This window comes from Pristis pectinata, chromosome 1, assembly GCF_009764475.1.
Source record: "Pristis pectinata isolate sPriPec2 chromosome 1, sPriPec2.1.pri, whole genome shotgun sequence".
Classification (NCBI taxonomy): Eukaryota; Metazoa; Chordata; class Chondrichthyes; order Rhinopristiformes; family Pristidae; genus Pristis; species Pristis pectinata.
In genome coordinates, this window is record NC_067405.1 from 4,548,048 (window position 1) to 4,572,423 (window position 24,376).

The 24,376-nt window shown below is 46.8% G+C and overlaps 1 protein-coding gene across 5 annotated transcripts in view; it reads right to left on the bottom strand.

Moving 5' to 3' along the window:
- tmem198b (transmembrane protein 198b) overlaps positions 1–24,376 on the bottom strand; it is a 94,425-nt gene that overhangs the window by 54,399 nt on the left and 15,650 nt on the right. For 2 of the 5 annotated variants that reach the window (XM_052014694.1, XM_052014686.1), the window contains exon 2: positions 7,806–7,971. The exons of 2 other annotated variants lie outside the window; for them this stretch is intronic. The gene's annotated coding sequence lies outside the window, so the exon portion shown is untranslated. Of the gene's footprint in view, positions 1–1,489; positions 1,735–7,805; positions 7,972–24,376 lie in introns of those variants that run through there. One more of the 5 variants, XM_052014703.1, reaches the window with a different exon arrangement.

The following is a 24,376-nucleotide window of genomic DNA, read 5'->3' on the forward strand; positions in this document are numbered from 1 at the left end:
CAGACCCTTTGGCCCCTGCAAGCCCACGGCAACTATCAAGAACCTATTTACACTTATGGTACACTAATCCTATTTTTGCTTCTCCACACTCCCATCAACTCCCCCCAGATTCTACCCCTCACCTACACACTAGGGGCAATTTGCAGCGGCCAATTAACTCACTCACCTGTACGTCATTGAGAGGTGAGGTGATGCCGGAGCACCCTGGGGAAACCTACGCAGTCATAAGGAGAACATGCAAACTCCACACAGCCAGCACCCGGAGGTCAGGATTGAACCGGGTCACCGGAGCTATGAGGCAACAGCTTCACTGGGTGCTGCAATTCCAAATCTATTCAAACTATACACAACGGCCAACTGACTACAGAGATTATTTAAATATTTCACTATAGCTAACTGTCTACAGAGTCTAGTTAAAATGAGCAAACTAGCCAATAAACTACAGAGTTTATTTAAATTGTGCACTGCAACTAACAACCCTCAGAGCAACAAACAAGATGCTGGAGGAACTCAGCGGTCAGGCAGCATCTGTGGAGGGAAATGAACAGTCAACGTTTCGGGTCGAGACCCTTCACCTGCATTGAAAGAGTAGAGGGGAGATCGCCAGTCTAATGAAATGAGGGGGTGGTGTAAGACCTGGCAGGTGATGGGTGGATCCAGGTGAGGAGGGGTGATGGGCAGATGGGGGAGGGGAGCGTGGAGGCAGCGACAGAGGCTGGGAGGTGAGAGGTGGAGGTGACAGACGGCTGCAGATGGTGAAATCTGATAGGAGAGGAAGGTGGCGCCTGGAACCAAGTGAGGGAGGTGGGGAGGGCAGATGGGAACAGTGGGGGGTGGTGACCCAGTGGGAGGGGTGTGTGGGTGGTGGGCAGGTGCAGTGGGTAGAGGAGGGGAAAGAACCAGGGTGATGGGGCTGGGGTGTGTGTAGGAGGAACTGGGTAGATCAGGAGGACAGAGGAAAGGGACAGAGGGGGAGCAGTTTACCTGAAATTGGAAAATGCAATGTTCATACCGTCGGGTTGTAGACTATCCCGGAGGAATATGAGGTGCTGTTCCTCTCGTTTGGGTTTAGGCTCACCCTGGCAGTGGAGGAGGCTGAGGGCAGACAGATCGGTGTGGGAATGGGAAGGGGATTTAAAATGGCCGGCAACCGGGAGCTCCAGACGGCCATTGTGGATGGAGCTCAGGTGCTTGACAAACTGATCACCTAGTCTGCACCTGGTCTCTTCAATGTAACAATCCACAGTGTCTATTTAATCAGTGCACTATATCAAACAGTCAACAAAGTCTAGTTAAAAAACAGATTAATGAAACACTCTCTATTTAACTAGTATGCCCAGTCCCTTTAAAACACGCAAACAGAATCAATGAATAAAACTTCTGAAAATTCTTCCAATAAAAGTACAGTTATTTCTTCTCCAATACACATAAGAGAAAAAGCTTTATACAAAGTCAATCCCAATAATTTACTGGTTTCCAGTAAAATTACCTAAACATCTGAGTTCTGGCTGCAAATCGAGGGCTGGTTCTGTGCAGACAGCTTGCAATGTGAGGTAGAAATTCTCCTCTTCTTTTTCTTTCCGATAGATCAGAACAGTTTTAAATCTAATTACTGTGCCAATTGTGGATAAGGTGCATAGGAGGATCCATTAGTGAGATTACAGTGGAAGGGAAATCTGATTTACTGGGCAGATGGAGGGAAGTGGGAGAGTGAGCTGGCAGCCTACATACACATGCTGACAACATCAAGTTAACTGAAAGTTTGCAAATTTTCACAAAGGATTCCTGGAGTCATTAGACGAGGGCCAGAAGATGGAATGTACAATGAGGGAATTGTTTGCAGGACACTTTTGGGCAGTGTCTTAGCTCAGTGTCCATGGGGCAAGGTTTGTTAACACTCAGAGAGGGTAAGGCAAAGAAAGAGAGAGAGAGAGAGAGAGAGAGAGAGAAAGAGAGAGAGAGAGTGAGAGAGCGAGAGCAAGGGAGAGCGAGAGAGAAAGAGAGAGAGCAAGGGAGAGTGAGAGAGAAAGAGAAAGGGAGAGAGAGAGAGGGGAAAGAAAGAGAGAGAGAGGGAGAGAGAGAGAGCAAGAGAGAGAGAGCAAAGGAGAGCGAGAGAAAGAGAGAGGGGGGAGAGAGAGAGAGAGAAAGAGAGAGAGCAAGGGAGAGTGAGAGAGAGAGAGGAGAGGGGGGAGAAAGATAAAGAGAGGGAGAGAGGGGGAGAAAGATAAAGAGAGAGAGGAAGAGGTAGTGAGAGAGGGGAGAGAGGAAGAGAAGAGGGCGAGTAAGACAGAGGGAGACAGAAAGTTGAAGAGAGAGACTGAGAGAGATAGACAGAGTGGTTAAAAGAAATATTTTTTTCTGAAAGGTAAAGCTAGCAGATCAGGAGCGTCCACAACATGGGAGCATTAGTCATTTGTTTAGAAAGTTTTCTTCCCACCGTGGGAGTTATAAATCTGGAACTCTCCACGGAAAAGGGCGTTAAACATCAAATTCTCAGAACTAGAAGCAGTCGTCGTTTGGCCCTCGAGTGTTTTCCATCATTCAACAATTCAATAATTTTATTTCATCGGTTCTGATGTAAATATGTCCACCCAGGCCAGCATTTCGTGTCCATCTCCCATTGCCCCTGAGAAGGCAGTGATCACCATCTTTCCATATGACACAGTAGGAAGCCATTCAGCCCATCGAGTCTACAACAGCAGGCAGAACAATCCCTTCTCCCAGTAATTTTCCCTGTAACCTGTTCTCCCCACACTCCCATCAATTCTCCCCAGATTCTACCCTTCACCCACACACACTGGGGGCAAATTACAGCAGCCAATTAACCTACCGACTGACAAGTCGTTGGGACATGGGAGGAAACCGGAGCATCCGGGGGAAACCTACACGGACCATCAAGCATCCACTTACTCTAATCCCACATTAATCCCATTTTATTCTCCCCAGATTCCCATAAACTCCCCCTAAATTATGCCCCTCACCTACACACTAGCGGCCAGTTAACCCACCGACCCGCACGTCTTTGGAATGTGGGAAGAAACCCAGAGAACTGACATAGTCACAGGGAGAACCTGCAAACAGCACACAAACAGCGGCCAAGGTCAGGATCGAACCCGGGTCTCTGGAGTTTGAGGCAGCAGCTCTAGCAGCTGCGCCACTCTGTGGCTATGGCCACTGTGATGTGCAATCTTCCTGAGCCACTGCAGTCCTTCGGGTGAAGGTGTCCCCACCGTGCTCTTTTGGAGGGAGTTCCAGGATTCGGACCCAGTGACGGTGAAGGAACGGTGATGTGTCTCCCGGTCAGGATGGTGAGTGTCTTGGAAGGTGAGTGCGATGACGTATGTGTGATTAAAGGTGACGCATCCCTCATGCACCTGCTTCCCTTGGTTGCTAAACGGAGAAGGAAATGATTCTTGGCAAAGCCTGCTGAGAATTCTACTGGTAAAGTGTGTGGGATTCAAAAACTGGAAGAGATTACAAGTAGAGAGGTGATGCTGAGATCAAGAGGGCTGAGAGCTTCAAGTTCCTAGTAGTGAACATCACCAGTAGCCTGTCCTGGTCCAACCACGTAGACCCACGGCCAAGAAAGCTCACCAGCGCCTCTACTTCCTCAGGAGGCTAAAGAAATTTGGCACATCCCCTTTGACCCTCACCAATTTTTGTCGATGCAGCATAGAAAGCATCCTATCTGGATGCATCATAGCTTGGTACGGCAACTGCTCTGCCCGTGACCGCAAGAAACTGCAGAGTTTTAACACAGCTCAGTACATTACGGAAACCAGCCTCTCCTCCATGGACTCTGTCTACACCTCTTGCTGCCTCGGTAAAGCAGCCAACATAATCAACGACCCCACCCACCCCAGACATTCTCTCTTTTCCCCTCTCCCACCAGGCAGAAGATACAAAAGCCTGAAAGCACGTACCACCAGGCTCAAGGACAGCTTCTACCCCGCTGTTATAAGACTTGAACGGTTCCCTAGTACGATAAGATGCACTCTTGACCTCACAATCTACATCATTATGGCCTTGAACCTTATCGTCTGCCTGCACTACACTTTCTCTGTAGCTGTTACACCTTATTCTGCATTCTGTTATTGTTTTACCTTGTACTACCTCAATGCACTGTGTAATGAAATGATCTGTATGAACGGTATGCAAATTTCTCACTTTACCTTGGTGCAAGTGACAATAATAAACCAACTCAATTCAATGTTGAACCTGTACAAAGCACTACTCAGGCCATTACTGCAGTGTTGGGTCAAAGATGAAGTCATTATCTCCAATCTACCTCATTATGGCCCTTGCACTCTGTCTACCTGTGCTGCACTTTCTCCGTAGCTGCTGAACAATATCCTGCATTCTGTTTCCTTTGTACTGCCTCGATGTATGGCATGATCTGCCTGGATGGCACGCACACAAAAACTTTGTGTCTTGGTAGATGTGACAATAATAAACCAATTACCAGTTACATCAATCAGAAGCAGGAATACACCAGACCAAGAGATAATCTAGTTGGCGAGCAGGGGGACAACTGTAAGGTTTCCAAGTTTGCAGATGACACAAAGTTAAGTGAATTGTGAGCATTGATGAGGATGCAAAAAAGTTCCAGCAGGATATAGACAGGCTGAGTGATTGGGCAGGAAACGTTGGAATGCAATGTGGGAAAATGTGAGGTTATCACTTTGGCAGAGGAAGCAGAAACTCTGGATATTTTTTAAGTGGTGAGAGATTGGGAAACATCTCAAAGGGACATGTGTCATTGTACACAAGTCACCAAAAACTAACATGGAGGAACACAAATGGTATGACGGTCTTTATTGGAAGATGATTTGAGAGCATAGAACATAGAACAGTACAGCACAGGAACAGGCCCTTCAGCCCACTATGTCTGTGCCCAACACGATGCCAAATTAAACTAAATCTCTTCTGCCTGCACACGATCCACATCCCTCCATTTCCTGCATATCCATGTGTCTGTCTAACAGCCTCTTAAACACCACTATCATATCTGCCTCCACCACCGCCCCTGGTAGCCTGTTCCAGGTACCCACCGCTCTCTGTGTAAAAAAACCTGCCCCGTACATCTCCTTTAAACTTTCCCCCTCTCACCTTAAATGCATGCCTTCGAATATTTGACATTTCTACCCTGGGAAAAGGATTCTGATGGCCTACTCTATCTATGCTTTTATAAACTTCTATTAGGAGCACAAGAGTAAAGATGTCTTACAGGGCCTTGGTGAGACCACACCTGGAGTATAGTTAACAATTTTGTTCTCCCTACCTAAAAAATGGATGTATTTTATCTAGAGGGCATGCAACAAAGATTCACTGGACTAGTTCCAGGGATGCTGCATCTGTTGTATGAGCAGAGATTTGAGTAGACTAGGCCCGTATTCTCAAGAGTTTAGAATAATAAGAGATGACCTCATTGAAATGTACAAAATTCTTACGGGGCTCCTTATCGAAGCAGGGAGGATGTTTCACTTGGCTGGGAAGTCTAGAACAAGGGGTGACAGTTTCAGAATAAGGGTTTGGTTATTTAGGACTGAGATGAGGAGAAATGCCTCCGCACAGGAGGTGGCGGATCTTTGGAATTCCCTGCCCTGGAGGCTCGGTCATTGAGGTTGATAGATTTGTGCACATTAAGGGAATCAAGGGTCAGTGCAGGGAAATAGTGCTGAGGTAGATAAGCCATGATCTTTTAAAATGGCGGAGCAGGCTCGAGGGTCTGAATAGCCTACTCCTGCTCCTATATCCAATGTCCTTAACAGGACACTAACCATGCAGGTGTCTCATTGGTCAGAACTGGTTGAGGATCCAAGCCCCAGTTCCGAGTCCTGGGTCCCCTTGATCCAACCTAGAGCTGCCCGGGTGATACTGAGTGAGTTCTGCACAGCCAAGTGGTGTCATCTTCCATACAGAGACCACTTGGCCCATCTAGCTTGTTGTCTCTTTGACTGATCAATTCCATTGCATACGATAGCTTTATAAATGGTTATCCGATTCTCCTTTGGATAGTTGCTGTTGAATCTGCTTTCCCAGATCACAGCTCACTGCACAAAGGCCATTCAGCCCACCAAATCCATGCTGGCCAGCAAGCACCCATTTCACATCCTATTTTATTGTCCGCACATTCCCATCAACTCCCCTCAGATTCTACCCCTCACCCACACACTGGGGGCAATTTACAGTGGCCAATTTAGCCTACTGATCCGCACACCTTTGGGATGTGGGAGGAAACCAGAGCATCTGGGGGAAACCTATGCGGTCTCAGGGAGAACGTGCAAACTCCACATAGACAGCGCAGGAGGTTAGGATCGAACCCGCGCCACTGGCGCTGTACAACTGTGCTACCTCACTGGTTCTTTTGCCCACTTTACTCATCCTCCTCTCGTTTCTTACCCTCATCCCACTAGTTATTCATTCAAACAAATCTTCCATAATTTTGAATGCCCAAATTAAATCTCCCTTAGCACGAGGACACAAGGAAATAGGAACAGGAGTAGGCCACTGGGCCCCTCAAGCCTGCCCCACCATTCAATATGACCATGGATGACCTGACCCAAGCCTCAACTCCTCCTCTGTGTCAAATCCCTATAGCCCTCAATTCCCTGATCTTTCAGATATTTATCTATCTCCACCTTAAATATTCCATTGATCTAGCCTCTACACCCTTTGGGCCAGAGAATTCAGTCTTCTCTGGTATCCCACACCACCAGGTTCAGGAATAGTTACTTTCCTACCACCATCAAGTTCTTGAACCAACCTGCACAACCCTAATCCCAGCTCAGCAATGGAACACTACAGACCACCTCTCGCACTACCGTGGACGTGTCCTCAATTCTGTCTTTTTTTTTGCATTAAAGTCTTATTCTTGTACGGTCTCTTTTTTCACTCTATGGTATAATTTTATGTATAATTTATGTCCTGTGTGGCGTCTGTACCTATGTACCTGTAATGCTGCTGCATGTTTTTGGTATTGGTATTGGTTCATTATTGTCACATGTACTGAGGTACAGTGAAAAACTTGTCTTGCACACCGATCGTACAGGTCAATTCATTACACAGTGCATTGAGGTAATACAAGGTAAAAACAATAACAGAGAATACAGAGTAAAGTGTCACAGCTGCAGAGAAAGTGCAGTGCAGGTAGACAATAAGGTGCAAGGTCACAACAAGGTAGTTTGTGAGGTCAAGAGTCCATCTCATCGTATAAGGGAACAGTTCAATAGTCTTATAACAGTGAGATAGAAGCTGTCTTTGATCCTGGTGGTATGCGCCCTCAGACTCCTGTATCTACTGCCTGATGGGAGAGGGGAGAAGAGAGAATGACCCGGGTGGGTGGGGTCTTTGATTATGCTATCTGCTTCACAGGCAGCGAGAGGTATAGACAGAGTCCATGGAGGGGAGGCCAGTTTCCATTAAGCGCTGGGCTGTGTCCACAACTTTCTGCAGTTTCTTGCGGTCCTGAGCAAAGCAGTTGCCATACCAAGCCATGATGCATCCAGATAGGATGCTTTCTCTGGTGCTTCAATAAAAGTTGGGGACATGCCAAATTTCTTTAGCCTCCTGAGGAAGTAGAGGCGCGGGTGAGCTTTCTTGGCCATGGTGTCTACGTGGCTGTGGTGTCTTCCCTTTTTCATTGTACCTGTACCTCACCGTACTTGTGCACATGACAGTTAACTAGTCTTGACTTGACCCCATCTTCTCCAGTCTTAAGTCCTACATTCGTGCTCCTCGTCAAATGAATAACCCTCTCCAAACTTGGAATCTTTCCTTTGAACATTTAAATGTTTGATGCTTACTGAGTACGTCCATTAACTGGTGTTGGAGATCTTCTGGTCACCTCTCTTGGTCAGTTGATGTCACAAGGCTTGTCAGTGGCTTGGGCCAATCACATTTCTGTATACGATTTCAGGGCAATGCATGATGGGCAATAGTGGCCAAATACTAAGTTTATTCATTTAAAATCTGCAAAACAGAATTTAATAAATGGATTATTATTTTTGTCAAAATGTTCATTCTTAGAACATAGAACAGTACAGAACAGGAAAAGGCCCTCTGGCCCACAATGTTGTGCTGAGTTAATTTAACTAGTAATTAAATGCCTAACTAAACTAATCCCTTCTGCCTACACAATGTCCGTATCCCTCCATGTCCTGCACATTCACGTGCCTATCCAAGAGTCTCTTAACTGCCTCTTTCGTATCTGCCTCCACCACCACCCCGGCAGCACATTCCAGGAACCCACCACTCTCTGTGTAAAAAAACTTGCCTTGCACAGCTCCTTTGAACTTAGCCCCTCTCATCTTAAATGCACGCCCTCTGATATTACACATTTCGACCTTGGGAAAAGATACCAGCTGTCTACTCTATCTATGCCTCTCATAATCTTATAAACCTCTATCAGGACTCCCCTCAGCCTCCGCTGCTCCAAAGAAAACAATCCAAGTTTGTCCAACCTCTCCCCATGTCACATGTCCTCCATACCAGGCAGCATCCTGGTGAACCTCCTCTGCACCATCTCCAAAGCCTCCACATCCTTCCTGTAATGGGGCGACCAGAACTGAATGCAATACTCCAGATGTGGCCTAACCAGAGTTTTATAAAGCTGCAACATAACTTCCTGACTCTTGAACTCAATGCCTTGACTAATAAAGGCAAGCAGGCCATATGCCTTCTTTACTGCCCTATCAAGCTGTGCAGCCACTTTCAGGGAGCTGTGGACTTGGACCCCAAGGTCCCTCTGTACATCAACACTGTTAAGGGTTTTGCCACTGACAGTGTACTGTCCCTATTCTCCATAGATTTTGTTGTGTCCTTAGAACAGTGCAAAACCGGCAGCTCAGAGAAGAGGGAAGGAACCGTGCCCACACCAGGAGACGTTGACTAGATCACGCACATGGCATTGGCTACTATTGAAAACTTAATCTCAGTGCAATTGAGTAGAGACCATTTAAACGTTATTAGCTGGACAGCAATGAATCAAAGAAAGGTACAGTACTGAAAGTCCATTCAGCCCATCTATCTCATTGCCAGCTCCAATTACTTATGAAGATCAAAAAACCTGCAGAAGCTGAAAATCTGAAATCACAGAGGCACACAGCGTGGAAACAGGCCCTTCGGCCCAACTGGTCCATGCCAACCAAGATGCCCATCAAAACTAGTCCCATTTGCCCACATTTGGTCCATATCCCTCTAAACCTTTCCTATCCATGTACCTGTCCAAGTGCCTTTGAAATGTTGTTAATGTACCTGCTTCAACACTTCCTCTGGCAGCTCATTCCATATACGGACCACCCCGTGTGAAAAAATTACCCCTCATGCTCCGATTAAATCTTTCCCCTCTCACCTTAAACCTGTGCCCTCTAGTTGTTGATTCTCCAGGCCTGGGAAAAAAGACTGAGTGCATTCACCTCATCTATGCCTCTCGTGATTTTGTGCACCTCTACAAGAATAAAAGCTGAAAACACTCAGCAGGCCAGACAGTGTCTGTGGAGACAGAAACAGTTAATGGTTCAGCCCCAGGACCCTTCATCAGAACTGGGGAAGATTGAAAAATTTAAGTTAGTTTTAGGTAGCAAAGAAGGTAGAGCTATCTCTGAAAGGAACTTCCTTATTTGCACACGATGGCCTCAGTGAAGACCAAATCAAACTGTAGATACTGGAATCTAGAACAAAAACAATATGGGGGTCTCACCTTATCAGAGATATTCTCTCAGTTCCACCCACCACCCCTCTCCCACCTCCTCCACTTACTTACACTACCCTCTGTCTGTTCTTGGCTTGCAATCCCAACTAAATCCTCCTTTTTCCAGTTTTTATCTAATTCCCATTGAAGCGGATTCCATCCCCCCCCCCCTTTAAGGCAGCAGGTCCCAGATCACAACAACCAGCTGAGTTCAAAACCCCTCCTCCTCTTCCCTCTGGAAATCAACTTAAGTGCAAACCCTCTGATCACTGACCCTCCTGGCAGTGGGAAGCGTTTCTCCTTGTTTACTTTCTCAGAAGTCTGTTATAATTTTGAACACAGAGCCTAGAACAGCACAGCGCAGCAACAGGTCCTTTGGCCCAGTGGTTAAGCTGGGCCTGACCACTGGACACCACATGGACATCTAATCCCTCTGCCTGTCCATGATCTATATCCCTCATTCTCTGCATAGTCATGTGCCTATCTAAGAGCCTCTTAAACACCTCTGTTGTAACCGCCTCCACCGCCACCCCTGGCAGCACATTCCAGGCACCCACCACTCTCTGTGTAAAAAACTCGCCCAGCACATCTCCTTTGAACTTTCCCCCTCTCACCTTAAATGCATGTCATTTTGCATTAGACATTTCAACCTTAGGAAAAAGATACTGGTTGTCTACTCTATCTATGCCTTTCATAATCTTATAAACTTCCATCAGGTCTCCCCTCAGCCTCCGCTGCTCCAGAGAAAACAATCCGAGTTTGTCCAACCTCTCCTCATAGCACATGTCCTCCAAACCAGGCAGCATCCTGGTGAACCTCTTCTGCACCCTCTCCAAAGCCTCCGCATCCTTCCTGTAATGGGGCGACCAGAATTGAATGCAATACTCCAGATGTGGCCTAACCAGAGTTTTATAAAGCTGCAACGTAACTTCCTGACTCTTGAACTCAATGCCTTGACTGATGAAGGCAAGCACGCCATATGCCTTCTTTACCACCCTATCAACTCGTGCAGCCACTTTCAGGGAGCTATGGACTTGGACCCCAAGATCCCCCTTCATGCGCCTATCTAAGAGCCTCTTAAACACCTCTGTGTTTAAGATACACCTCTGTCATATCTGCCTCCACCACCACCCCTGGCAGCCCATTCCAGGCACCCACCACTATCGGTGTGAAAAAACTTGCCCCGCACATCTCCTTTGAGCTTTCCCCTGTTATGAGTCAGGTTGCTATTTGGTGCATGTCCCTTTAAGGCACCTGGACAGTAGAATAGTAGTGTGTGTGTGTGTGTGTGTGTGTGTGTGTGTGTGTGTGTGTGTGTGTGTGTGTGTGTGTGTGTGTGGTGTTATCAAGACAGCAAGACTATAACAACGTGCTGGCTGTTTTGCACAAAGTGAGAGGGGGAGAGAGAGAGAGGGAGAGAGAGAGAGGGGGAGAGAGAGAGGGAGAGTGAGAGAGAGAGAGACGGAGAGTGAGAGAGCGAGAGGGGGGAGAGAGAGAGAGAGAGAGAGAGAGAGAGAGACTGACTGCCAGTCTCTGTATTAATGGATGAAGAACAATAGCTGTGTCTGTCACTACAATCTATGTATGGATTCTTGGAGCAAACAAGTGGAGTCCACTTTGTCGTTAACCTGTAGCGGGAAACAGGTATTTCTGTGGGCGGCCACATATCTAATGCCTTCGGGGTGGCAGATACTTTGGAACAAAGCAGTGGAGATCATTGGAGATTGAGGTGTCGTATGGGTTCGGTGGTAGAACATGTGGATTTCGTAATTTTTCTCTCTACGTTCTCTCTACATTTTCCCTTCAGTCAACGGTGGTTTTGCAAAAGCCTTTGCTCACGTCTCACCTGATGACTTGCTGAACTGAACTTTGAGAACTATTCCTTGACTTGGGGGTTCGGGAATTTGCCACACACACACTTTGAGTTTAGCCTTGGGGATTATGTTTGATATCTAACGTTTTTACTTTTCTTATTACAAGTAGTTATTAATAAAACAGTTTCTAACACTTATACATGACTCGGTGTGTTTCTATTGTTGTTGGTACGTAAGTGCGTGGCCTCTAGTATAAGATATTAGGTCATGAACACATCGATTAATTTTGCTCTTAACCTCTTCATCTCCTCCACCCTTTCCACATCGCTCCAATCTTGCGCACTGACCTTCACTTTTAACTCTCTCCATCAACCCCACCCCTCCCTAGCTCTGTAATCTCCTGCATAGCACTGCGATCCTCTAATTCTCAGAATCAGGTTCATTATCACTGCCCTGTATGATGTGAAATGTGTTGTTTTGCAGCAGCAGTACAGTGCAAGACATAAAAAACTATAAATTGCAGAATAAATAAATAAAGCAAAACAAAAGGAACAATGAGGTAGTGTTCACGGGTTCATGGACCGTTCAGAAATCTGATGACGGAGGGGAAGAAGCTGTTTCGTGAATCGGTGAACGTGGCTTCGGAAGCTTTGGTGGTCCCTCACTTCAGTCCAGAGTTCGGATGGGGTTTGAGGTGCAGAGGGTGGGGGTGCGTAGACTCAGAGAGGGAGGGGATGTGGGGAGTGTGGCTTAGCTCCTGTAGCCTGCGGAGGAGTGTTCTGGACGCCCCTTTGTATTGGTTTACTGGCTGCCTGGAGCCTATTATTTAAATCTCCCTGCTGCTTGTTCTGAGGGATTAGTCTGTTAATGCAGGCAGAGATTAGCAGGTCACATCTGTGTTAATTTTGTGCCCAGGGACTTTCCAGCTATGGGCAGTGACTGGGAAACTGGTCCACAGACATCATTCTGGTTACCGATTAAACTATGTCTATTGTATCAAGTCCAAAGCAGGAGGGGGTAAATGTAGATTTGATTATCTTCTGCACTCAATTCAGTCGGCCCCTGGGGAGTGTTGTAGAACAGAAGGAGTTCAGGTACATGGTTCCCTGAAAGTTGAGTCACAGGTAGACAGGTGGGGGGGAGATGAAGGCTTTTGGCACGTTGGCCTTCATCAGTCAGGGCACTGAGTAAGGACGCTGGGGAGGTCATGGTGCAAGACGTTGGTGAGGCCACACTTGGAGTATTGTGTTCAGTTTTGGTTGCCCTGCTATAGGAAAGATGCCATCAAGCTGGAAAGAGTGCAGAAAAGATTTACAAGAATGTTGCCAGGACTCGAGGCACTGAGTTAGAGGGAGAAGTTGGACAGGCTCGGACTTTTTTTCTTGAAGCGTGGGAGACTGAGAAGTGATTTTATAGAGGTGTATGAAATCATGAGGGGCATAGATAGGGTGAATGCACTGAGTCTTTTTCCCAGGGTTGGGGAATCAAGAACTAGTGGGCATAGATTTAAACTGAGAGGGGAAAAATTTAACAGGAACTTGAGAGGCAACTTTTTTTTACATGGGGGCAGTGTGTGTATGGAATGAGCTGCCAGAGGAAGTGGTTGAGGCAGGTACAATAACAACATTTAAAAGACAGTTAGATGGGTACATGGATAAACGTGGGCAAATGGGATTAACTTGGATGGGCATCTTGGTCGGCATGGATAAGTTGGGACGAAGGGCCTGTTTCTGTTCTGTATGACTCTAGGACTCTATGATAGGCATACTGCACAGGGCATAACTCAGGAGGCTAAAGATAATCGGTTGCACCATAGAAAGCATCCTATCTGGATGCATCACGGCTTGGTACGGCAACTGCTCTGCCCAGGACTGCAAGAAACTGCAGAGTTGTGGACACAGCCCAGCGCATCACGGAAACCAGCCTCCCCTCCTTGGACTCTGTCTTTACCTCTCGCTGTCTTGGTGAAGCAGCCAGCATAATCAAAGACCCCACCCACCCGGGTTATTCTCTCTTCTTCCATCGGGTATAAGATACAGGAGCCTGAAGGCACATACCACCAGACTTAAGGACAGCTTCTACCCCAGTGATAAGACTATTGAACGGTACCCTTATACGATGAGATGGGCTATGACCTCACAATCTACCTTGTTGTGACCTTGCACCTTATTGCACTGCACTTTCTCTGTAGCTGTGACACTTTACTCTGTACTGTTATTGTTTTTACCTGTACTACATCAATGAACTCTGTACTAACCCAATGTAACTGCACTGTGTAATGAATTGACCTGTACGATCGGTGCAAGTGACAATAATAAACCAATACCAATACCAATAATAGAACATAGAACAGTACAGCACTGGACAGGCCATTCGGCCCAAGATGTTAGAACATAGAACATAGAATAGTACAACACAGAACAGACCCTTTGGCCTACAGTATTGTGCTGACATAGCTAATCCCTCCTGCCTACAGAATGCCCATATCCCTCTATTTTCCTCTCATTCAAGTGCCCATCCAAGCCCCTCTTAAAAGCCCCCAATGAATTTGCCTCCACCACCCCATCAGGCTACGCATTCCAGGCATCCACCACTCTCTCAGTAAAAAACGTACCCCTCACGTCTGTTCTGAACCTACCCTCCTCACCTTAAATAAATGCCCGCTGTTGTGTCAATCTTGATGCCAATTTACACTAAATGTCCTCCTGTGTATCATCCACATCCCTCCATTCCCTTCATATCCATGTGTCTGTCTAAAAGCCTCTTAAACTCCACCAAACCGCCTGCCTCCACTACTACCCCTGGTAACCCATTCCAGGCACCGACCACTCTCTGCGTAAAAAACTTGCCCCTCATGTTGCCTTTAAACTGCATGTGCAAGGAGTGGAGGCTGGTGTCCATGATGCACTGGGCTGTGTCCACAACTCTCTGCAGTTTCTTGCAGTCCTGGGCAGAGCAGTTGCCGTACCAAGCCGTGATACATCCAGACAGGATGCTTTCTATGGTGCATCGATAAAAGTTGGTGAGAGTCAAAGGGAACAAACCAAATTTCTTTAGCCTCCTGAGGATGAAGAGGCACTGGTGAGCTTTCTTGGCCGTGGCATCTATGTGATTTGACCAGGACAGGCTATTGGTGATGTTCACTCCCAGGAACTTGAAGCTCTCAACCCTCTCGACCTCAGCACCGTTGATGTAGACAGATGAATGTACACCGCCCCCTTTCCTGAAGTCAATGACCAGCTCTGTTGTTCCTGTTCCTGTTAGTTCCTGTTGTTCTCTTCACAGATGCTGCCTGACCTCCTGAGTACTTCCAGCATTCATTATTTTTTTTGTCATTATTTTGTTACATCCTATGTGGCTTGGTACCAAACGTTATTGGCAATCTTCCTTGGAGATTCTGTGGGATGTTCTACAATAAAGGGCCCCTTATAAATTCAAGCTGTTAGTTTGCTGATGCATTATTCTTTGGATGCACAGAAAAGAGAAAGACTTGCATTTAATCCATGGCATTGGTGACCTCTGGCTGCTCTATGGCACTTCACAGCTAATGAAGTATCTTTGGTGCAGTTACGCTGTAGGAAACACAGCTGCCAACTTGCACAGCGGGTTCCAACACACAACACCGAGATAATGACCAGATTCTCCACCTCCCGTCAGTGAAGAACAGCTAAGTTGGTCATTATCCCCCTGCTGTTTGTGTGAGCTTGCTGTGAACGAACTGGCTGCTGTGTTTCATACAGTCATACAGCATAGAAACAGGCCCTTCTTCCCAACTGGTCCATGCTGACCGAGATGCCCATCTAAGCTAGTCCCATTTGCCCACGTTTGGCCCATGTCCCTCTAAACATTTCCTATCCATGTACCTGTCCAAGTGTCTTTTAAATAGAACATAGAACATTACAGCACAGTACAGGCCCTTCGGCCCACAATGTTGTGCCGACATTTTATCCTGCTCTAAGATCTATCTAACCCTTCACTCTCACATACCCCTCCATTTCTCTATCATTCATGTGTCTATCTAAGAGTCTGTTAAATGTCCCTGTTGGATTCGACTGTTTTAAGTAGCTTTTTAACATGTATTGTAACAGGGCACCAATGCTCAAAACAAGAGGACATGGCTTTAAGGTAATGGGTGGGAAGTTCAAGGGAGATATCAGAGGAAGGTTTTCCACCCAGAGAGTGGTTGGTGCATGGAATGCGCTGCCTGGGGTGGTGGTGGAGGCTGATACGTTGGACAATTTCAAGAGATTGTTACATAAGCATATGGAGGAATTTAAAATAGGGGGATATGTGGGAGGAAGGGGTTAGATAGTCTTAGGTGTGTTTTGAAGGTTGGCAGAACATGGTGGGCTGAAGGGCCTGTATTGTGCCTTATTGTTCTATGGTTCTATAGTTCTATGTATAGTGTTAAATACACCTCAAGTGGCTGCACAAGGAATGGCCGTTTCCTAGCTTACTGGTTCGTCCATCAGGTGAATATGTGTTTTCTCATTGGTTGATTTGGCCACAGGTATCTGATAGGTTTTCTGATTGGACTATTGTTAGCTAAGGAGTATCTCTTACCTCAGGTATAAAAGGTGTCACTTTTTGTTAATCACTCTCTTGTTTATCTCTCTCTTTTGCCTCTTTCTTTCCTCCCCACCCCCACCCCCCCCTCCCCCCGGCCCGAGCTCATCTTTAGTTCCTTTGTCTTGGCTCATCTCCCAGTAGTAAAGCCAGTGCCATGTGCTCTGTGACTGTTTCTTTGTTTTAAACTTTTCCGATAAAACTTTGTGAAGCACCAAGTTGTTTTTAACTCATTCCTGGATTTCTGAAAGAACCTGCAAACCTGAAAATAACCGGATCTGACATCCCTAATGTATCTGCCCCCACAACCTCTACCGGCAGTGCATTCCACTCTCTGTGTAAAAAACTCACCCCTGACATCCCCCTTATACCTTCCTCCAATCATCTTAAAATTATGGCCCCTCGTGTTAGCCATTGTCGCCCTGGGAAAAAGTCTCTGACTGTCCATTCGATCTATGCCTCTTATCATCTTGTGCACCTCTATCAAGTCACCTTTCATCCTCCTGCTCTCCAAAGAGAAAAGCCCGAGCTCACTCAACCTATCCTCATAAGACATGCTCTCCAATCCAGGTAGCATCCTGGTAAATCTCCTCTGCACCCTCTCTAAAGCTTACACATCCTTCCTATAATGAGGCGACCAAAGCTGAACACAACAGTCCAAGTGTGGTCTGACCAGAGTTCTATAGAGCTGCAACATCACCACGTGGCCCTTGAACTCAATACCCCGACTAATAAAGGCCAACACACCACACGCCTTCTTAACAACCCTATCGACCTGCTTGGCAAATGTTGTTATTATACCTGCCTCAACCACTTCCTCTGGCAGCTCATTCCACATACATACCACATTTTGTGTAAAAAAGTTGTCCCTCAACTTCCTCTTAAATTTTTCCCCTCTCACTTTAAACCTATGCCCTCTAGTTCTTGGTTCCCCAACCCTGGGAAACAGACTGAGAGCATTCAACCTATCTATGCCCCTCATGATTTTATACACCTCACCTTATACACCAGTTATGAGGAGAGAGTGGATAGTTTGGACTGTCCTTCTAGGAACAGAGAAGGCTGAGGGGAGACCTAATAGAAGTGTACAAAATTATGACAGTAGTAAACTTCTCCCAATAGCAGAGGTGTCTATAACCAGAGGGCATAGGTTTAAGGGAAGGAATGAGAGGTTTAGAGGGGATCTGAGGAAGAATCTTTTCACTCAGAGGGGGGTTGGAATCTGGAACGCACTGCCTGAGGGGCTGGTGGAGGGAGAGACTCTTACTACATTTCAGAAGCCTCTAGACAAGCACTTGAATCACCAAGGCAGAGAAAGCTACGGACCAAATGATGGTAAATGGGCTTAGTCATTGAGTTATAGAGTAATGCAGCATGGAAACAGGCCCTTCGGCCCAATCAGTCCATGCCGACCACGGCATCCTCCCTGCTAGCCTCAGTTGCCCACATTTGGCCCACGACCTTCCAAGCCCCTCCTCTCCATGTACCTATCCAAATGCTGCTTCAATGTTGCAATTGTACCTGCCTCAACCACTTCCTCTGGCAGCTCGTTCCAGGTACTCACCACCCTCTGTGTGAAGGAGTTACCTCTCAGGTCTCTTTTAAATCTCTCCCCTCTTATCCTGTATCTGTGCCCTCTCGTTATGGACTCACCAACCCTGGGCAATCCCTTATTCATATCCCTCATGATCTTAAAAACTTCTGTGAGGTCACCCCTCATTCTCCTATGCTCCAGGGAATAAAGATGCAGTGTGGCCAACCTCTCCCTATAACTCGGGCCCTCTAGTCCAGGCAGCACCCCTGTAAATGTTTTCTGCACCTTCTCTCAGCTTGACAATGTCTTTCCTGTAACTAGGTGACCAAAACTGTACAAATGGAACAGACTCGATGGGCCGAATGGCCTACTTCTGCTCCTTTGTCTTGTGATTTTCATTTTGTGATTACTCCAAGTGCAGCCTCACCAACGACTTGTACAACTGCACCATAATGTCCCAGCTCCTAAACTCAGTGCCCCGACTGATGAAGGCCAGTGTGCTAAACCCCTTCTTCGCCACAAAGTGTAGATGGGTGCTTGATGGTCGGCATGGATGTGTTGGGCTGAAGGGCCTGTTTCTGTGCTTTATGAGGACAAGTGCCAAGCCAGGCACAGTGCTCAGAACACAAGTGCCCAGCTTATGCTGGATAACAGATGGGAACTGTGAGAGACGTTACCTATCATTCGGCACCTACAGCCTGACTGCAGCACTGCCTCTCACGGAAGCCTCTGCGATCGAAGAGGATTGAGTGAATGGATCCGTGTGAATGATGTGAGTTGAAGGATCAATATTGACCCATGCAGCAATGACAGGAGGGAGAAAAAGAGCCCACTCAACAGACTGAATATCACAAGACTGGAGATCAATAATAAACAGAGAATGAGCTCAGTGAGCTCATCTCCGATAAATCACTCCATCTGCTGCTGTCACATCGAGGGACCACTAACACTTCACGAGCAACACTTCCTGCCCTTGCTAGAGCCGATGTAAGAAGGATAATGAATAAGGCAAGGCCATTTGGCCCATTGAGGTTTGACTGTCTCACAGGGTAGCAATCTTTTCTCTGATCCATGAGATTCCATGTTCAAGTCTCGCACTGAACTCGAGAATATATATCAGTGCTGATGTTCCAGGGGTGTGCTGTGTCGTCACAGGAGCTACCTATTAGAAACTATGTTAAGCTGAGGCCTTGTTTGCTCTTTCTCAAGTGGATGCAATCACGAAGAAGGCACGCCAGCGGCTCTGCTTCATTAGGAGTTTGAGAAGACTCGGTATGTCACTTGCAAATTTCTGTAGATGTACGGTGGAGGGCATTCTGACTGGTTGCATCACCGCCTGGTATGGAGGCTCCAATGCACAGGATCACAAGAGGCTGCAGAGGGTTTTAGACTCAGCACAATGGTCTCCACCATCGAGGACATCTTCAAGAGGTGGTGCCTCAAGAGGGCAGCATCCATCACGTAGGACCCTCACTATCTAGGACATGCCCTCTTCTCGTTACTACCATCGGGGAGGAGGTACAGGAACCTGAAGACCCACACTCAACGATTCAGGAATAGCTTCTTCCCCTCCGCCATCAGATTTCTGAACGGTCGATGAACCCATGAACACTACCTCGTTATTCCTTGGTATTGGTATTGGTTTATTATTGTCACGTGTACCGAGGTACAGTGAAAAACTTGTCTTACAAACTGATCATACAGGTCAATTCATTACACAGTGCAGTTACATTGGGTTAGTATAGAGTGCATTGATGTAGTACAGGTAAAAACAATAACAGTACAAAGTGTCGCAGCTACAGAGAAAGTGCAGTGCAATAAGGTGCAAGGTCACAACAAGGTAGTCGTGAGGTCAGAGTCCATCTTATCGTATAAGGGAACCGTTCAATAGTCTTATCACAGTGGGGTAGAAGCTGTCCTTAAGTCTGGTGGTACATGCCCTCAGGCTCCTGTATCTTCTACCCGATGGAAGAATACCTCTTTTGCACTATTTATTTATTTTTGTAACTTATAGTAATTTTTATGTCTTGCTGCCGCAAAACAACAAATTTCATGACCTATGTCAGTGATAATAAACCTGATTTGGATTGTCCAGCAGTTATAAAACTATAAAGGATGATTCTCTTCACCAGCCAAGGCAGAAGGTACAATAAAAGGAGGCAACACCAGAGCTGTATACAACCCGTGCTCGTTCTCCCCATGACCGCATGGGTTTCCTCCGGATGCTCCGGTTTCCTCCCACATCCCAATGAAGTGCGGGTCTGTAGATTAATTGGCAGCTGTAAATTGCCCCTGGTGTGTGGGTGAGGGGTAGAATCTGGGGAGAGTTGATGGGAATGTGGGGAGAACAGGTTACAGGGAAAAGGTTACAGGCTAACACGAGGGGACATAATTTTAGGGCGATTGGAGGAAGGTATAAGGGGGATATCAGGGGTAAGTTTTTTACACAGAGGGTGGTGGGTGCATGGAACGCACTGCCGGCAGAGGTTGTGGGGGCAGATACATTAGGGACACTTAAGAAACTCTTAGATAGACACATGAATGATAGAAAAATAGGAGGTTATGTGGGAGGGAAGGGTGAGATAGATCTTAAAGCAGGATAAAATTTAGGCACAACATCGTGGGCTGAAGGGCCTGTACTGTGCTGTAGTGTTCGATGTTCTAAAATTACTGGGGGAGGGATCGCTCTGCGAGCTGTCATGGCCTCGATGGGCTGAATGGCTTTCTTCTGTGTCAGATGGAAAGATGGCGATCACTGCCTTCTCAGGGGCAATGGGAGATGGACACGAAATGCTGGCCTGGGTGGACATATTTACATCAGAACCGATGAAATAAAATTATTGAATTGTTGAATGATGGAAAACACTCAAGGGCCAAACGACGACTGCTTCTATTTCTGAGAATTTGATGTTTAACGCCCTTTTCCATGGAGAGTTCCAGATTTATAACTCCCACAGTGGGAAGAAGACTTTCTAAACAGTGACTAATGCTCCCATGTTGTGGACGCTCCCGATCTGCTAGTTTTACCTTTCAGAAAAAAATATTTCTTTCTGCCCCCCCTTCTCTCTCTCTCTCTCTCTCTAATTCTCTCTCCCACTCTCTCTTTCTTGCTCCTTCTCTCCGTCATTCTGTCTCTCTCTTTCTCTCTCTGCCTCTCTCTTGCACCCTCTCTCACTCCCCCTCCTCTGTCTCATTCCTCTCACTATCGTGCTCTCTTTCTCTCCCCCCTCCCTCCTTCCTCCCTCTCTCCCTCCTCTTCTTCCTCCCTCTCTCTCTCTCTCTCCCTCCCCCTCTCTTGTGCTCCAATTCAGACAACATCCCAGCAAATCTCCTCAGCACCCTCTCCAGCCCAATCACATCTTCCCTATAGAATGGCCACTTTAATGCTTCATCAACTCCTTCTAATTAATTCTCACCATGAGGAATTTCAGGCCAATTTGCACTGACAGTTCTTCCCCATAGCTGAATGTCATTTCACGAGACTCCTTCTCCCAACCATCTGCTCCGGGCTGGAGCCTGTGATTGAGAGGAAGCATTTAACAGGCTGTTACAGCATCACTGTCAGTAATGAAGTCCATTCCGAACACAATGTATTGTAACACTGCATTCAGGGGATTTATAAATGAGCAGTGAGATTGCCAGTAAGCTGCTAAATTATTGTACAAAGGCCAACGTGATCTCTATAAAACCTTCAGTGATGGGAAACTATCCTCATTTGGGCTTTGTGACACTATTGTGCATTCCCTAGACGGTGGGGAGGGTTTGGGACTCACTCCCACAAGGAGCAGTTACATAAAACATTAAAAAGTAGGAGGAGGCCTGCTCCACCATTCAATAAGATATAGCAGAATTGGGCCATTCGGCCAATCGAGTCTGCTCTGTCATTCAATCATGGCTGATTTTTTTTGTTTCAATTCCATTCTCTCACCTTCTCCCTGTAACCTTCAAGTCCCTTACCAATCAAGAACCTATCAATCTCTGCCTTAAAAGGAACCGTGAGTGACAAGAGAGGTGGAACAACTAGTTAGGAAGAAGAAGGCAGCAGACATAAAGTGTAAGCAGCAAGGATCGGACAGGGCTCGTGAGGAATATAGAGTAGCAAGGAAGGAGCTTAAGAAGGGGCTGAGGAGAGCGAGAAGGGGACATGAAAAGGCTTTGGCGAGTAGGGTTAAGGAGAATCCCAAGGGTTTTTTCTCCTACATGAAGAGCAGAAGGATGGCTAGAGTAAAGGTAGGTCCGATTAAAGACAAAGGTAGGAATCTGTGCCTGGAAGCTGTGGAAGTGGGTGAGGTTCTCAATGAGTACTTCTCTTCAGTATTCACCAAGGAGAGGGGCCTTGGTGATGCTGAGGACAGTGTTGGTAAGGGTAATGTTCTAGAGTATGTAGATATCAAGAGGGAGGATGTGTTGGAGCTGTTAGAAAATATTAGGACGGATAAGTCTCCAGGGCCTGACGGAATATTCTCCAGGCCGCTTCGTGGGGCGAGGGAGGAGATTGTTGAACCGTTGGTTAAGACCTTTGAGTCCTGGAGGGTGGCGAATGTTGTCCCCTTATTCAAAAAAGGTAGTAGGGATAGTCCAGGGAATTACAGACCGGTGAGCCTTACGTCTGTGGTGGGTAAGCTGCTAGAAAGGATTCTAAGAGATAGGATCTATGAACATTTAGAGAATCATGGACTGATTAGGGACAGCCAGCATGGTTTTGTGAAGGGAAGATCTTGCCTCACAAGCCTGATAGGGTTCTTTGAGGAGGTGACCAGGAAGATTGATGAGGATAGTGCAGTGGATGTGGTCTACATGGATTTTACAAGGCGTTTGACAAGGTTCCGCATTGTAGGCTTCTTCAGAAGGTCAGAGGCCAAGGAATCCAGGAAGGCTTGGCCGTATGGATTCAGAATTGGCTTGCCTGTAGAAAGCAGAGGGTTGTGGCGGAAGGAGTGCCCTCGGATTGGAGGGCTGTGACTAGTGGTGTCCCACAAGGATCGGTTCTGGGACCTCTACTTTTTGTGATATTTATTAACAACTTAGATGGGGGGTGGAAGGGTGGGTTAGCAAGTTTGCAGATGACACAAAGATCGGTGGTGTTGTGGATAGTGTGGAGGGCTGTCGAAGCTTACAGAAGGAAATTGATAGGATGCAGATCTGGGCTGACAAGTGGCAGATGGAGTTCAATCCAGAAGTGCGAGGTAGTACACTTTGGAAGGACAAACTCCAAGGCAGAGTACAAGGTTAGTGGCAGGATTCTGGGCAGTGTAGAGGAGCAGAGGGATCTGGGGGTTCATATCCACAGATCACTGAAAGTTACCACACAGGTGGATAGGATAGTTAAGAAAGCTTATGGGGTGTTAGCTTTCATAAGTCAAGGGATCGAGTTTAAGAGCCGTGAAATGATGATGCAGCTTTACAAAACTCTGGTTAGATCACACTTGGAGTACTGTGTCCAGTTCTGGTCGCCTCATTATAGGAAGGATGTGGAGGTGTTGGAGAGGGTGCAGAGGAGATTTACCAGGATGCTACCTGGGTTAGAGAGTATGGATTATGAGAAGAGACTAAAGGAGCTAGGGCTTTACTCATCAGAGAGGAGGAGGATGAGGGGAGACATGATAGAGGTGTACAAGATATTGAGAGGAATAGATAGAGTGGACAGCCAGCACCTCTTTCCCAGGGCACCAATGCTCAATACAAGAGGGCATGGCTTTAAAGTAATGGGTGGGAAGTTCAAGGGAGATGTCAGAGGGAGGTTTTTCACCCCGAGTGTTTGGTGCATGGAATGTGCTGCCTGGGGTGGCGGTGGAGGCTGATATGTTGGGCAAGTTCAAGAGATTGTTAGAAAAGCATATGGAGGAATTTAAGACAGAGGGATATGTGGGAGGAAGGGGTTAGATAGTCTTAGGAGTGGTTTGAAGGTTGGCACAATATGGTGGGCTGAAGGGCCTGTATTGTGCTGTATTGTTCTATGGTTCTATTAAATACACACAGTGACCTGGCCTCCACAGCCTTCTGTGGCAACAACTTTCACAGATTCACCACCCTCTGGCTGAAGAAATCTCTCCTCATCTCAGTTTTAAAGGGACATCCCTTTATTCTGAGGCTGTGCCCTCAGATCACGGCTGATCCTCTATCTCAGTACCATATACCTCCTCTCTAGTGTAGCGGTTAGCGTAACACTATTACAGTGCCAGCGACCCGGGTTCAATTCCGGCCGCTGTCTGTAAGGAGTTTGTACGTTCTCCCCGTGTCTGCGTGGGTTTCCTCCGGGTGCTCCAGTTTACTCCCACATTCCAAAGACGAACGGGTTAGGAAGTTGTGGGCATACTATGTTGGCGCCAGAAGCGTGGCGACACTTGCGGGCTGCCCCCAGAACACTCTACGCAAAAGATGCATCTCACTGTGTGTTTCGATGCACGTGTGACTAATAAAGATATAAGATAAGATATATTGAGAAATCTTTTGACCACTTCCTAAATATTTTCAGCAAATGGTCTTCAGCACACCTGGTTGAGAACTCCACAGGTACACAAGCATCTCATACAGTCACACAGCACAGAAACAGGCCCTTTGGCCCAACTGGTCCATGCCGACCAAGATTCCCATCTAAGCCATTCCCATTTGCCCACATTTGGCCCATATCCCTCCAAACCTTTCCCATCAATGTACCTGTCCAAGTACCTTTTAAATGTTATTGTACCTGTTTCTACCATCTCCTTTGCAGCTCATTCCATATCCCCACCACCCTCTGTGTGAAAAAGCTTCCCACTAGAATCCCTCTAA